The sequence below is a fragment of the Schistocerca nitens genome, chromosome 3 (assembly GCF_023898315.1).
Source record: "Schistocerca nitens isolate TAMUIC-IGC-003100 chromosome 3, iqSchNite1.1, whole genome shotgun sequence".
Classification (NCBI taxonomy): Eukaryota; Metazoa; Arthropoda; class Insecta; order Orthoptera; family Acrididae; genus Schistocerca; species Schistocerca nitens.
The window spans coordinates 70,795,346-70,808,996 of NC_064616.1; the positions used below are offsets into that span (position 1 = coordinate 70,795,346).

The 13,651-nt window shown below is 46.2% G+C and overlaps 1 protein-coding gene across 3 annotated transcripts in view; it reads right to left on the bottom strand.

The window, feature by feature from the left end:
* The window catches only part of LOC126248031 (tetratricopeptide repeat protein 39B-like), a 332,375-nt gene that overhangs the window by 289,320 nt on the left and 29,404 nt on the right, over positions 1 to 13,651 (bottom strand). Inside the window, exon 1 of one of the 3 annotated variants that reach the window (XM_049948637.1) lies at positions 7,834 to 7,938. The exons of the other annotated variants lie outside the window; for them this stretch is intronic. The gene's annotated coding sequence lies outside the window, so the exon portion shown is untranslated. Of the gene's footprint in view, positions 1 to 7,833; positions 7,939 to 13,651 lie in introns of those variants that run through there. 3 annotated transcript variants of the gene reach the window in all.

A 13,651-nucleotide genomic window follows, 5' to 3' on the forward strand; every position in this document is an offset into this window, starting at 1 on the left:
CACAACCTGTCTACGAAAATATCGCCTAATCCAGTCTTCCTCCCGGATATGACGTGATAGACTTCCTGCTCCCAATATATGCAGATGTTCTCACTGCTTCTACACTCCTGGAAATGGAAAAAAGAACACATTGACACCGGTGTGTCAGACCCACCATACTAGCTCCGGACACTGCGAGAGGGCTGTACAAGCAATGATCACACGCACGGCACAGCGGACACACCAGGAACCGCGGTGTTGGCCGTCGAATGGCGCTAGCTGCGCAGCATTTGTGCACCGCCGCCGTCAGTGTCAGCCAGTTTGCCGTGGCATACGGAGCTCCATCGCAGTCTTTAACACTGGTAGCATGCCGCGACAGCGTGGACGTGAACCGTATGTGCAGTTGACGGAATTTGAGCGAGGGCGTATAGTGGGCATGCGGGAGGCCAGGTGGACGTCCCGCCGAATTGCTCAACACGTGGGGCGTGAGGTCTCCACAGTACATCGATGTTGTCGCCAGTGGTCGGCGGAAGGTGAACGTGCCCGTCGACCTGGGACCGGACCGCAGCGACGCACGGATGCACGCCAAGACCGTAGGATCCTACGCAGTGCCGTAGGGGACCGCACCGCCACTTCCCAGCAAATTAGGGACACTGTTGCTCCTGGGGTATCGGCGAGGACCATTCGCAACCGTCTCCATGAAGCTGGGCTACGGTCCCGCACACCGTTAGGCCGTCTTCCGCTCACGCCCCAACATCGTGCAGCCCGCCTCCAGTGGTGTCGCGACAGGTGTGAACGGAGGGACGAATGGAGACGTGTCGTCTTCAGCGATGAGAGTCGCTTCTGCCTTGGTGTCAATGATGGTCGTATGCGTGTTTGGCGCCGTGCAGGTGAGCGCCACAATCAGGACTGCATACGACCGAGGCACACAGGGCCAACACCCGGCATCATGGTGTGGGGAGCGATCTCCTACACTGGCCGTACACCACTGGTGATCGTCGAGGGGACACTGAATAGTGCACGGTACATCCAAACCGTCATCGAACCCATCGTTCTACCATTCCTAGACCGGCAAGGGAACTTGCTGTTCCAACAGGACAATGCACGTCCGCATGTATCCCGTGCCACCCAACGTGCTCTAGAAGGTGTAAGTCAACTACCCTGGCCAGCAAGATCTCCGGATCTGTCCCCCATTGAGCATGTTTGGTACTGGATGAAGCGTCGTCTCACGCGGTCTGCACGTCCAGCACGAACGCTGGTCCAACTGAGGCGCCAGGTGGAAATGGCATGGCAAGCCGTTCCACAGGACTACATCCAGCATCTCTACGATCGTCTCCATGCATTGCTGCGAAAGGTGGATATACACTGTACTAGTGCCGACATTGTGCACGCTCTGTTGCCTGTGTCTATGTGCCTGTGGTTCTGTCAGCGTGATCATGTGATGCATCTGACCCCAGGAATGTGTCAATAAAGTTTCCCCTTCCTGGGACAATGAATTCACGGTGTTCTTATTTCAATTTCCAGGAGTGTATATCCCACCACAATCAATCTAGCATTCTGATTCGCTCTTATCGAATTTACCAGTCGATTTACTAACGCCGCCGGTATCAAAACACCATGCACCTTTTCTTTCTGGTGCTTTCTTGGTTATTTTCCACAGGTTGCTAAATTTCAGTGACAGTTCCCTCAATCTATACGCCCCCAACTGTTCTTTCTTTCTACAGACGCTACACTCAGCGGTAATAAACTGTGTTCCACTGATCACCATTTTGCACCGACAGTTAAACCAGCAAAGTTGTCCACAGATCATAAAATTCATGCTAGACTCCCAAGAATATTCGAAATCAGGAAGATGTTTACCAGAATAACTACAATTAAATATTACAATTGCTGCTACAGTCTGACACCGATAGGGAAGCATCGTCAGCCTTTTCTGTCATTCTACAGACACGACAAACAGCGGTAACAAACTATTTTACACTGATCACCATATTGCACCAACAACCATACCTCGCAAAGTTGTCTACACATCATCAAATACACACGAGACTCGCAAGGATATTGGACCGTGAAACCGATCTCCATCCCAGCAATATATCACCGAGTACCGTCTAGATCTAGTAAACATGCAATGCATATCCCCCACCATACAAAATCATCCCTTTTACATCAGCGAACCGAAGTCACTCTCAGAACTGATGTGCCAAGACAGGCTCCTTCCCCCATCGATACAAACGCCCTACTGTTTCTAGTCCGGACCTGTCTGCTTGCTTGCCTTTCTACACCCATCTCCAGACTAGTCAGTTACAAGAACACACTTATTTTCACGATAATATTATTTCATTATCGCAGTACTTCTCGATATCAAGCAGGTGCATGGTGTTTTGATACCGGCGGCGTTAGTAAATCGACTGGTAAATTCGATAAGAGCGAATCAGAATGCTAGATTGATTGTGGTGGGATATAGAAGCAGTGAGAACATCTGCATATATTGGGAGCAGGAAGTCTATCACGTCATATCCGGGAGGAAGACTGGATTAGGCGATATTTTCGTAGACAGGTTGTGTTAGGGTAGGAATTTTCGGGCATACAAGCTGAGACAACAAGAAAGCGAGCGTTAACTATTTCTGGGGCACTATAAAATTACGAATAGCTGGAATAGGTTGATTTTTTTAAAATCAAAAAGCATTGTGACATAGGAATAGGAGTGAGAATGTTTTAGATGGCGCGGAGTCATTCAAGCTGGGGGCGGGTATGCGCGGCGGAACGCGTGTGTCAACTCACTCTGTGCTATTCTGCCTTCAATGGTGAAGAGAAGTGGGGTCTGGAGATGCCTCAAATATAAGACTGGCGTGAACGTGCTTTGGAATGCTATGGTGTCAGTATAACGGTGACAGTATAGAGGCACGCAACTTTCACCGGTTTTTGACGACACCGGCTCGGGGACTGTGACGCTGCGCGTGGGACCCGAGCTCCGGCCACCTCACTTTGTGCGGCCCTAACTGGACGTCTGTGTGTGCTTTGACAGCTGATGGCCGTGTCAACTGCAAATGCGCACAGATCTAGATTCTAACGTTTGCGCTCTGTACATATATCTTCGCTCCCGCCCGATCGCTTCATCATAGGCGTGTAGGTAAACACGTATTTGGATAGGAACTTCTCAGAAATGATGAATGAGATGTCGCCACTTGCGGGTGCGGGTGCGTGTGCGTGGTTAGACAGCTGACGGCCGAGCCACGTCGTTGGGCTTGTCTATGCGCTCTATTGTACATGGGATGGCTGAGGGTGCTTGCGGCCGTTGATTGAATTATTTTGCGAGGAGGTGTGTAGACTGTGCTAAGAGTTATTTGGACATACCTGTGGTGAATTATTTAGTAGGAGTATGAATGGCTGTTAATAAATTATTTGCGTAAATTAGGAGTTGTTTCCCTGTCTGCAGACTGTGTATTGTGAGCTCATGCTTCAGTGTGATAAATATATTCGATCTCTAAATAAAATGTTCGAAAGTAAATAGAGTGGACTTCTTCCTTACTTTCCCCAGCAGCCTAGCGCAGCCTGAGTAATTTTAGCATAATTCTCGCCCCTACAGACCACCATCTGCGATTAGGTCATAGGAGGGATGACAGTTCGATCTGATGGCAGTAATGTGTACTATGTCAGTTGGACAGTAAATCTCGTGGTGGAGGAGCGCCTGCAAAATAAAGACTTGTGTTCAGATCTGGTTTCCCGTCATTTCGCCCCACCATCTTGGATGACGTCATGTGCTGTGCACGTTAAAACAGGTTAGTGCACGTTGGCCCACCAACATGGGTCAGTACGGGGGCGTGGTGCTGCATTGAGGATCGTCGTTGAGAATTTAACTATTTGATTCCAAGTCCACGTGGGTGTGGCATTGGTGAAAATTGATTCCAAGTGCTGGGTTCTATGAAGTCGAATCACGTGACTAATGCAGTAGCTAATAGGAGTGCAGCATTCTATGGGTGGGGGGTGCTAGGTCATGAATGAACACGCGATGATAGTGGGAAAATGTGGAACTTCTCATTTGATCATTGAGTATTGAACTTGTAAATTGACTTATTGAATATGATTAAAAGTGGAATGGAATTAAGTACTTAGGTAACTGATAGGTTAGATGCGCGATGTGGATGTTAGTTTAGTTAGCATATTTACAGAAGACTATGTACAGTGGATGTGTGGAGGTGGCAGCTGAGGGTATGTGACGTAAGCGGTCGGACGCCTGCAGGCCCGTGGCGCGGCGCGAGAGAGAACGGACGATCTCGTGTCATCATCTGACATCACGGTAGCGTTCTCTAGTGGTCACGATATGAAATAAGTCAGTTTGGCTCTGAAGCTCGCGGTGAACACACTGGGTGCAGTCATCTTGAATACCTGTTCTTCTGTCATGATCTGACGTCAGGAGAGCGCCCTCTGGTGGCACCGATATGAACTAAGTTGGAGTCTAGATCCAGTGGGGAACACACATGCTTGAAATTGGTTAAATATTAAAGATACGTCCTTTTTCCCGCAATTTTCTTTGCTTAGTACAGGCAGTTGTGGTGTGATGTATTATCATGTTGGAATTTGTACTTCGCGCCATTTTTCTGGGCGTGGGGGTCGTGGCACTTTCCCCCCAAAATGCAAACTTCCCGCCAAAATCCTAAATCTTGATTGACGTCACGGCCGCCATCTTGATTGACGTCACGACCGCCATCTTGGATGACGAGAACGCCGCCATCTTGGATGACTGTACTTTGGGGTAGAATGTAGGTTGTTCCAATACAACTGAGGACCAGGTCAATGATCCATGAATCGTCTGCTAATATTAAAGACCAGGAATTTGGAAGGCTATATTTAGTACGACTGGCCAACACAAGGTGACATTCCACCAATGTATGGGATTAAAAAAACGAGGGCCACCGAGCTTCACATTTCCATCTGATGGACGGATCCCCACCAACAGCGTAGCATGCCCTCACTTCATGAGACACTGCAGAGAGGTATGGAATTTAATCCAGGAAATTTGCGCCAAGACTGATGATCAGGGACTTTACGCCATCACTGTTCCTGTCCCCTCTGCCGTAAAGGCAAAGAGAAAGTTGTCAACAGCGCACAGTGTGCCCCAACCGTCACTCATCCAAAGTCTGGCCCAACGATGCTTTACCCTCGGTGATTGACGGAACCGGCGTATCCAATCTCAAATTTGGTCTGATAGTCGGTAAGCTCGTATTTTGGTCACCAAACGACAGTGCAGAAATGTACAGAATGCCTTTCTGACGTAAAAAAAAAAAAAAACTGCATAAGCCCGGGCGTCGTTGCCTATGTACATTTTTACAGAGACGGTTTTCGTTGTCCAGAAACGATATAATGCGTGATCATAAAACATGTTCCATAATTCTACATGAGACTGACAGGAGCGATAGAAACCTATAATTATGTACCTCTGTACTGCGAGGATTGTTGAAAATGGGAATGATATGCGCTTTTTCTGGGCCATAGTACCCCGTCGTTGATCCAGCGACCTACGATAAAACTACCGCTAGAAGGTGAGCAAGTTGTTTCATGTAATCTCTGTAGGATTTCACACGTATATCACGGGGGTGGGGGGGGGGGGGAGAGGGGGAGTGTGGAAGCAGGTGCCTGAAGGGGATGTGTCTTCGTTTTTTAACTTGCTACCGGCTGAGGAACGATGTCAACATGCCTAGGCTCGATATCAGTTGAGGGAGCGAGGATTTGGCAACTTCTGTCGGCGATACGCTCAGGCTGTAGCTGTTTTTTTGTGCCGGTACTGTATATTGTGAATCTTTATATTATTTGAGTTCTGGACCAGAGCACAACGACACTGAAGGGTATCAGCGGTGGCGTTATGAGCATTTGCCTTGGACACTAATTTGTAGGACACTTCTCAACAAAACATAGCTGATGTGTTAACCACTGCGCCACCACGCTACTGTAGGTATAATACGAGGGGACTTCGAAAAGTAAGTTACGCATGTTGTCCCGCGCTAAGACCGTTGCACAACAAGAGAGGAGGCGCATCGTCAGAAGATAGTAAATGCTCTGCGTTTCCTGCCGACAGTTCGGCTGCAGTATGGATAACAGGTGCGTCAAGTTATGGGAATCAACTGGTGCGGCATCTGGAAATACGCGGGACAGTACCATTGTTGTGGAAACGTCTAAATTTTACACAGATTCACTGTAAAATTATGGCGGGTATTGAAACAAATACAATATCGTACACTATGTGATCAAAAGTATCCGGACACCTGTCTGAAAATGACTTACAAGTTCGTGACGCCCTCCATCGGCAATGCCGTAATTCAATATGGTGTTGGCCAACTCTTAGCCCTGATGACAGCTTCCACTCTCGCAGGCATACGTTCAGTCAGGCGCTGGAAAGTTTCTTGGGGAATGGCAGCCCATTCTTCACAGAGTGCTCCACTGAGGAGAGGTCTCTATGTCGGTCGGTGAGGCCTGGCACGAAGTTGGCGTTCCAAAAGATCCTAAAGCTGTTCTATAGAATACAGGTCACGACTCTGTGCAGGCTAGTCCATTACAGGGATATTATTGTCGTGTAACCATTCCGCCAAAGGCAGTGCATTATAAATAGGTGCTCGATCGTATTGAAAGATGCAATCGCCATCCTCGAATTGCTCTTCAACAGTGGAAAGCAAGAAGGTGCTGTAAACATAAATGTAGGTCTGAGCTGTGATAGCGCCACGCAAAACAACAAGGGGTGCAAGCCCCCTCCATGAAAAACACGACCACACCATAACACCACCACCTCCGAAATTTTAATGTTGGCACTACACACACTGGCAGATGATTTTCAACGGGCATTCGCCAAATCCACACCCTGCCATCGGATCGCCAGATTGTGTACCGTGATACGTCATTCCACACAACGTTTTGCCACTGTTCAATCGTCCAATGTTTACGCTCCTTACACCAAGCGAGGCGACGTTTAGCATTTACCGGCGTGATGTGTGTCTTATGAGCAGCCACTCGACCATGAAATCAAAGTTTTCTCACCTCCCGCCTAACTGTCATAGTACTTGCAGTGGATCCTGATGCAGTCTGGAATTCCTGTGTGATGGTCTGGATAGATGTCTGCCTATTACACATTACGACCCTCTTCAACTGTCGGCGGTCTGTGTCAGTCAACAGACGAGGTCGGCCAGTGCGCTTTTGTGCTGTACATGTCCCTTCAGGTTTCCACTTCACTATCACATAGGAAACAGTGGACCGAGGGATGTTTAGGAGTGTGGAAATCTCGCGTACAGGCATATGACGCAAGTGACACCTAATCACCTGACCACCTTAGAAGTGCGTGAGTTCTGCGGAGTCTCCTACTCTGCCCTCTCGCGATGTCTAATGACTACTGAGGTCGTTGATATGGAGTACCTGGCATTAGGTGGCAGGCAGCACAATGCACCTAATATGAAAAACTTACGTTTTTGGGGGTGTCCGGATACTTATGATCACATAGTGTATGTAGCCATAGTGAAATGGTGCCAACTATGACCGAGGCCGCAAAGACGTGGGTGATGCTCGGCGGAAAGGCAGCCCATCGACACCGAACACGGACGACAATCTCCAGGCAATCGAGGAACTGATTCGCAGCAATTGCTGATTTTTCGACGACGAGGACCTTCAGACGGCGACTCTGGAATGACTCAGAGACCGGGAGGCGATTTCTATCGTAGACGAACTGAACGATTAGTAGGAAGTTCCCATCAGTGCTTACAGAGACTTGGTGCCTACGGTGAAAACAGTCTCACGTATCTGTGTCACTCTGAAGCGTATTGCAGTATTCAATTAATGTTACTTGGCCTGCCACAGTAATGCGTAACTTACTTTGTGAAGTCCCCTCGTACAGTGATAAGTGCACTCCGACACTCACTTGCACAGTGAGCTGTAGAGATCCGATGGAAGTGTAGAAGCTGACAGTGTGGCAGTCTCTGCACAACTCCATGTGGAGGTGGCGCGATTTGTTATATAAGTTATCCTTGTCGGACTGGGCGTGTGCCTCGTGAGCGAGCGAACCCAGCACGCAAGTGTATGCTGTAACAGCGGAGGTTGCCTGGCAGCTCCTTTTCCTACACGACCTTGTTCTCGTTCCAGAACGAATTTTCACTCCGCGGCGGAGTGTGACACTTTCTGGCAGATTAAAACTGTGTGCCAGGCACGAACTCTGGCTCGGAACATTTGCCTATCGCGGCCAAGTATTCCACCGACTGAGCTATCCGAGGACGACTTGCGATCCGCCATCACAAGTTTACTTTCGCCAGTATATCATCTCCTACCTTCAAAACTTCACAGAATTGTCGTTCATATCTTGCCGCTCTAACACTACTGGTAAAAAGGATATTGCGGAGACACTGCTTAGCCACAGCCTACAGGGTGAAAGACAAGGTCCCAGGTTAGAGCCCCCGTTTTAAGCTGCTAGGTAGTTTTCATTACTACTTCTGCTTCTGCTAATCAGCACCGGTAAAATACGTCGCAGTTGGCCCTGAGAACTGTCAAGATGACAGGGAACAAATTATCCCCGGAAGTGTAGCACGATCTGCTATGTAGTTCCCTTGTAGGATATGTAAATGATACACAAGAAAACATAATGTCGTCAAGTGGCAAGAGCATTCGTTGATTATGGACGGAATGTCAGGAAGCAGGCGGACGAGAGCTTTTCTGTCTGTCGCTGTCTGGAAATTCCATAGCTCCGACTGAAAAGGGGTTCGCTGCAAACTAACAGCACAAACTGAAGGCATTCCACCTTTCAGCACTGTACGTCTAGAAGAGATGGACAAAAGTATAGAATACTAAATAAACAGAACATGACCATGCCTAATACGGTGTAGATATACGGCTGGTATTCAAAACAGCTTCCAGTCGTCTCGGAATGGATAAGTACAGGTCCTGTATGATTTTCAGGGGAGTCTTATACCATTCTTCCTACAAAATAGTGATACTTTCAGGCAACGATGGGGATCAATGATCACGCACCCTTCTCTCCAAAGTAGACCACAGATACAGAGGTCTGATGACTGTGCTGGCTGGGGACATGCGACAATCCATCCTCATATTCACAAAACCAGTCCTGGACGATGTGAGCTGTGTAAACAGGGGTCCAGTCGTCTTGAAACACAGCATCACCGTTGGGGAAACAAACATTGTACCCTGGGATGGACGTGGTCAGCCAAACTGGTCACGTAATCCTTGGCAGTAATGCAACTTTGCAGAGCAGCCCTGGGGCCCATGGAATACTATTATATGACTGTCCAAATAACCACCGAACGCGGAACATGTTTCACTCTTGGGACGTAAACCAGGCTAGAAGCCAGAAACTGAAAAACAAGACTCGTGCAACTAAATGACATTCTTCTATTTCTTTACAGTCCAGGTTTTATTGTTTCGGCACCATGTTTTCCTGTTACAAGCATTTTCATCACTAATGTGTGGTTTTGAAATTACAATTCAAACTGAAATTCCCAGCTTATGGAGATCGCATCGTTTTGTTTTGGTGCTGGTAAGGTACAAGAGTACGACATTCAATTTTGCAGTGACTTCTACAGCTGTCGTCGTCTTACTTTTCGGCACAATCCTCTTCTACTTCTACATGGTTACTCTGCAATTCACACTTAAGTGCCTGGCACAGGGTTCATCGAACCGTTTTCATATTACTTCTCTACTATTCCACTCTCAAATGGCGCGTGGGAAAAAGGAAAACCTAAATCTTTCTGTTCGAGCTCTGATTTCTCTTATTTTATTATGATGATCATTTCTCCCTACGTAGGTGGGTGTCAACAAAATATTTTCGCATTCGGAAGAGAAAGTTGGTGATTGAAATTTCGTAAATAGCTCTCGCCGGAAAAGAAAACGCCTTTGTTTCAGTGACTGCTACCCCAACTCGCGTATCATATCAGTGACACTCTCACCCCCTATTGCTCGATAACACGAAACGAGCTGCCGTTCTTTGCACTTTTTCGATGTCCTCAGTCAATCCTACCTGGTAAGGATCCCACACCGCGCAGCAGCATTCCAACAGAAGACGGGCAATGCAATGTAGGCTGTCTCTTTAGTGGGTTTGTCGCATCATCTAAGTGTTCTGCCAACAAAGTGCAATTTTTGTTTCGCCTTCTGCACAATATTATCTATGTGGTCTCCCCAATTTAAGTTGCTCGTAATTGTGATTCCTAGGTATTTAGTGGAATTGAAAGTCCTTAGATTTGTGCGATTTATCGTATACCCAAAATTTATCGGGTTTCTTTTAGTACCTATGTACCTTTTTTTTGTTTAGCGCCAATTGCCACTTTTCGCACCATACAGAAATTCTCTCTAGGTCATTTTGTAATTGGAATTGATCGTCTGATGATTTTAGTAGACGGTAAATTACAGCGTCATCTACATCTACATGATTACTCTGTAATTCACATTTAAGTGCTTGGCAGAGGGTTCATCGAACCACAATCATACTATCTCTCTACCATTCCACTCCCGAACAGCGCGCGGGGAAAACGAACACCTAAACCTTTCTGTTCGAGCTCTGATTTCTCTTATTTTATTTTGATGATCATTCCTACCTATGTAGGTTGGGCTCAACAAAATATTTTCGCGTTCGGAAGAAAAAGTTGTGCCTGAAATTTCGGAGATAGATCTCGCCGCGACGAAAAACGCCTTTGCTTTAATGACTTCCATCCCAACTCGCGTATCATATTTGCCACACTCTCTCCCCTATTATGTGATAATACAAAACGAGCTGCCCATTTTTGCACCCTTTCGATGTCCTCCGTCAATCCCACCTGGTAAGGATCCCACATCGCGCAGCATATTCTAACAGAGGACGAACGAGTGTAGTGTAAGCTGCCTCTTTAGTGGACTTGTTGCATCTTCTAAGTGTCCTGCCAATGAAACGCAACCTTTGGCTCGCCTTCCCCACTATATTATCTATGTGGTCTTTCCAACTGAAGTTGTTCGTAATTTTAACACCCAGGTACTTAGTTGAATTGACAGCCTTGAGAATTTTACTATTTATCGAGTAATCGAATTCCAACGGATTTCTTTTGGAACTCATGTGGATCACCTCACACTTTTCGTTATTTAGCGTCAACTGCCACCTGCCACACCATACGGCAATTTTTTCTAAATCGCTTTGCAACTGATACTGGTCTTCGGATGACCTTACTAGACGGGAAATTACAGCATCATCTGCGAACAACCTAAGAGAACTGCTCAGATTGTCACCCAGGTCATTTATATAGATCAGGAACAGCAGAGGTCCCAGGACGCTTCCCTGGGGAACACCTGATATCACTTCAATCTGCAAACAATCTAAGGGGGCTGCTCAGATTACCACGTAGATCATTTATGTAAATCAGGAACAGCAGAGTGCCTATGACACTACCTTGCGGAACGCCAGATATCACTTCTGTTCTACTCGATGATTTACCGCCCATCACTACGAACTGTGACCTCTCTGAGAGGAAATCACGAATCCAGTCACACAACTGAGACGATACTCCATATGCACGCAATTTGATTAATAGTCGCTTGTGAGGAACGGTATCAAAAGCCTTCCGGAAATCTAGGAATATGGAATCGATCTGAGATCCCTTGTCGACAGCACTCATTACTTCATGGGAATAAAGAGCTAGCTGTGTTGCAAAACAACGATACTTTCTGAATCTGTGTTGGTTATGTATCAATAAATCATTTTCTTCAAGGTGATTCATAATGTTCGAGTACAGTATATGCTCCAAAATCCTACTGCAAATCGAGGTCAGTGATATGGGTCTGTAATTCAATGGGTTACTCCTATTTCCTTTCTTGAATATTGGTGTGACCTGTGCTACTTTCCAGTCTTTAGGAACACACCTTTCGTCAAGTGTGCGTACTCTGAAAGGAACCTGATTGGTATACCATCTGGACCGAAAGATTTGCCTTTCTTAAGCGACCGTCCGTCATTATCAGTCAACATACCCTTCCGTCCGCGTTGTGACTTAGCGGTTGTATTTTCCCGCTTTCCCTGTAGACGCTGTATAAATCTTCGACATGACGCCTAGTGAAACACCAGACACTGCGGCTACCTCGGTTACGGAAGCACCCACCACACGAGCACCAACTTAGTTCCGACACAATGCCCTCACAACTACACACAACACTGTTCTGATCACGACTGACGCTAGCAACATACTCGTATTAAGGACACACAACGTATGCTGTTCTTGGTGGTGAAATAAACAGCGCAACATGTAGGATTGGCTAGCATCTGCATTTATGTTCAAGCACACATTTCTCGCAGTGTTTCCATGTTTGTCTCCAACCCCTATACATCTGTGCGGTGTGTGACGGAGGATGCAGGATGTACCAAATAATTTACCTCTCCTCGCTCCATCCGTGGATGGTGCACGGTAGAAAAGACTGTCGGCACCTCTTTGTATAAACCCCAAGTTATCTAGTATTACGTTCGTGTTGATTACTTGACAAGCCTTGACATCGGCTCTCGGGGTTCTGAAAGTAATGCTGTGTCTGCAGCCCTAGGCAACTAATACACTTTCACTCTGTGCTCCTCTGCGTCGTCGTCCTCGTCGTACGACTTTCAGTTGCCCGAAGTCTCACACCTTCGCACCATCGATACCAACAATGTTGTACGCCTGCGGGCCTATACATCCGACGTGCAATCACATTCCATTATGTTGGAATCTTTAAGCGAAGTCGTACGACCCCTCAGTTACGTGCAATCGAGACGGAAAAGCCGTTTAGCTTCATTTACGAACACAAACTATTATGCCCAAAGTGATTCCAAATATCACTGCCCTGACCAGCAAAGAGCTGAATGGTTGGAAACTTCCTCAGAAATGAACTTGCTCTGTATGTGTTATGAACGTAGCCTCCAAGTAAACAGGAGTATTTTGAAAGTTGATTTTATTACATGGCATTAGACTTATGCTGATTTAGTAAGATGATTATATAAATTATTCGCAGTGTTTTTAGCGTCAACGACACGGAGTATTTACAGTGATAAATTTCAAAATTACATCGTTATTCATGTCACTTTCCGAAAAAGTCTAAAATAGCACTCTTAACAGTTTTGAATTCCAGCAATATGAAAAAAATATTTTAATTTTCTTTTTACAAAAGTAATCTCTAGTATCACAATAAGCAACGAATACAAGATGAAATTTGCAAAAAGTAAATAATCAACTGTTTTAAGGAGGTGGTTCCACTTTGGAACCACCGGGATATACACTTTCCACACGCCCATGATTTAATGTGATATATTTGAAAACAATCCCACATCTCGAAACTTCGATGAAATCATAGCGCCTAAAACAATTACAGGCCTAAATAACAAGTAAAAATTGGTCTAAAATTTAATAAATTTATATCAGAAGTAAATACTGACCCCATGGTTCCATTTCAAAACCAGTAGTAAAAACTCAAATTTATGTTACAACAACTTTAGATATCTATACGTTCACTGTCAGCGATCTCAGTATGATCAATATAAAAAATATGTCAAAATCTCCTACAATCATGTAGCACAATCTCCGCGCCGACCGTTGCCTTGAACACTGTAAATGACTTATAATGCATTACATTCGTAGAAGTACCTCAGTATGCAACTAGATGTCTGTATTGCAATAGCATCGTCAGTTTCCATGTGAAAGACACTGGT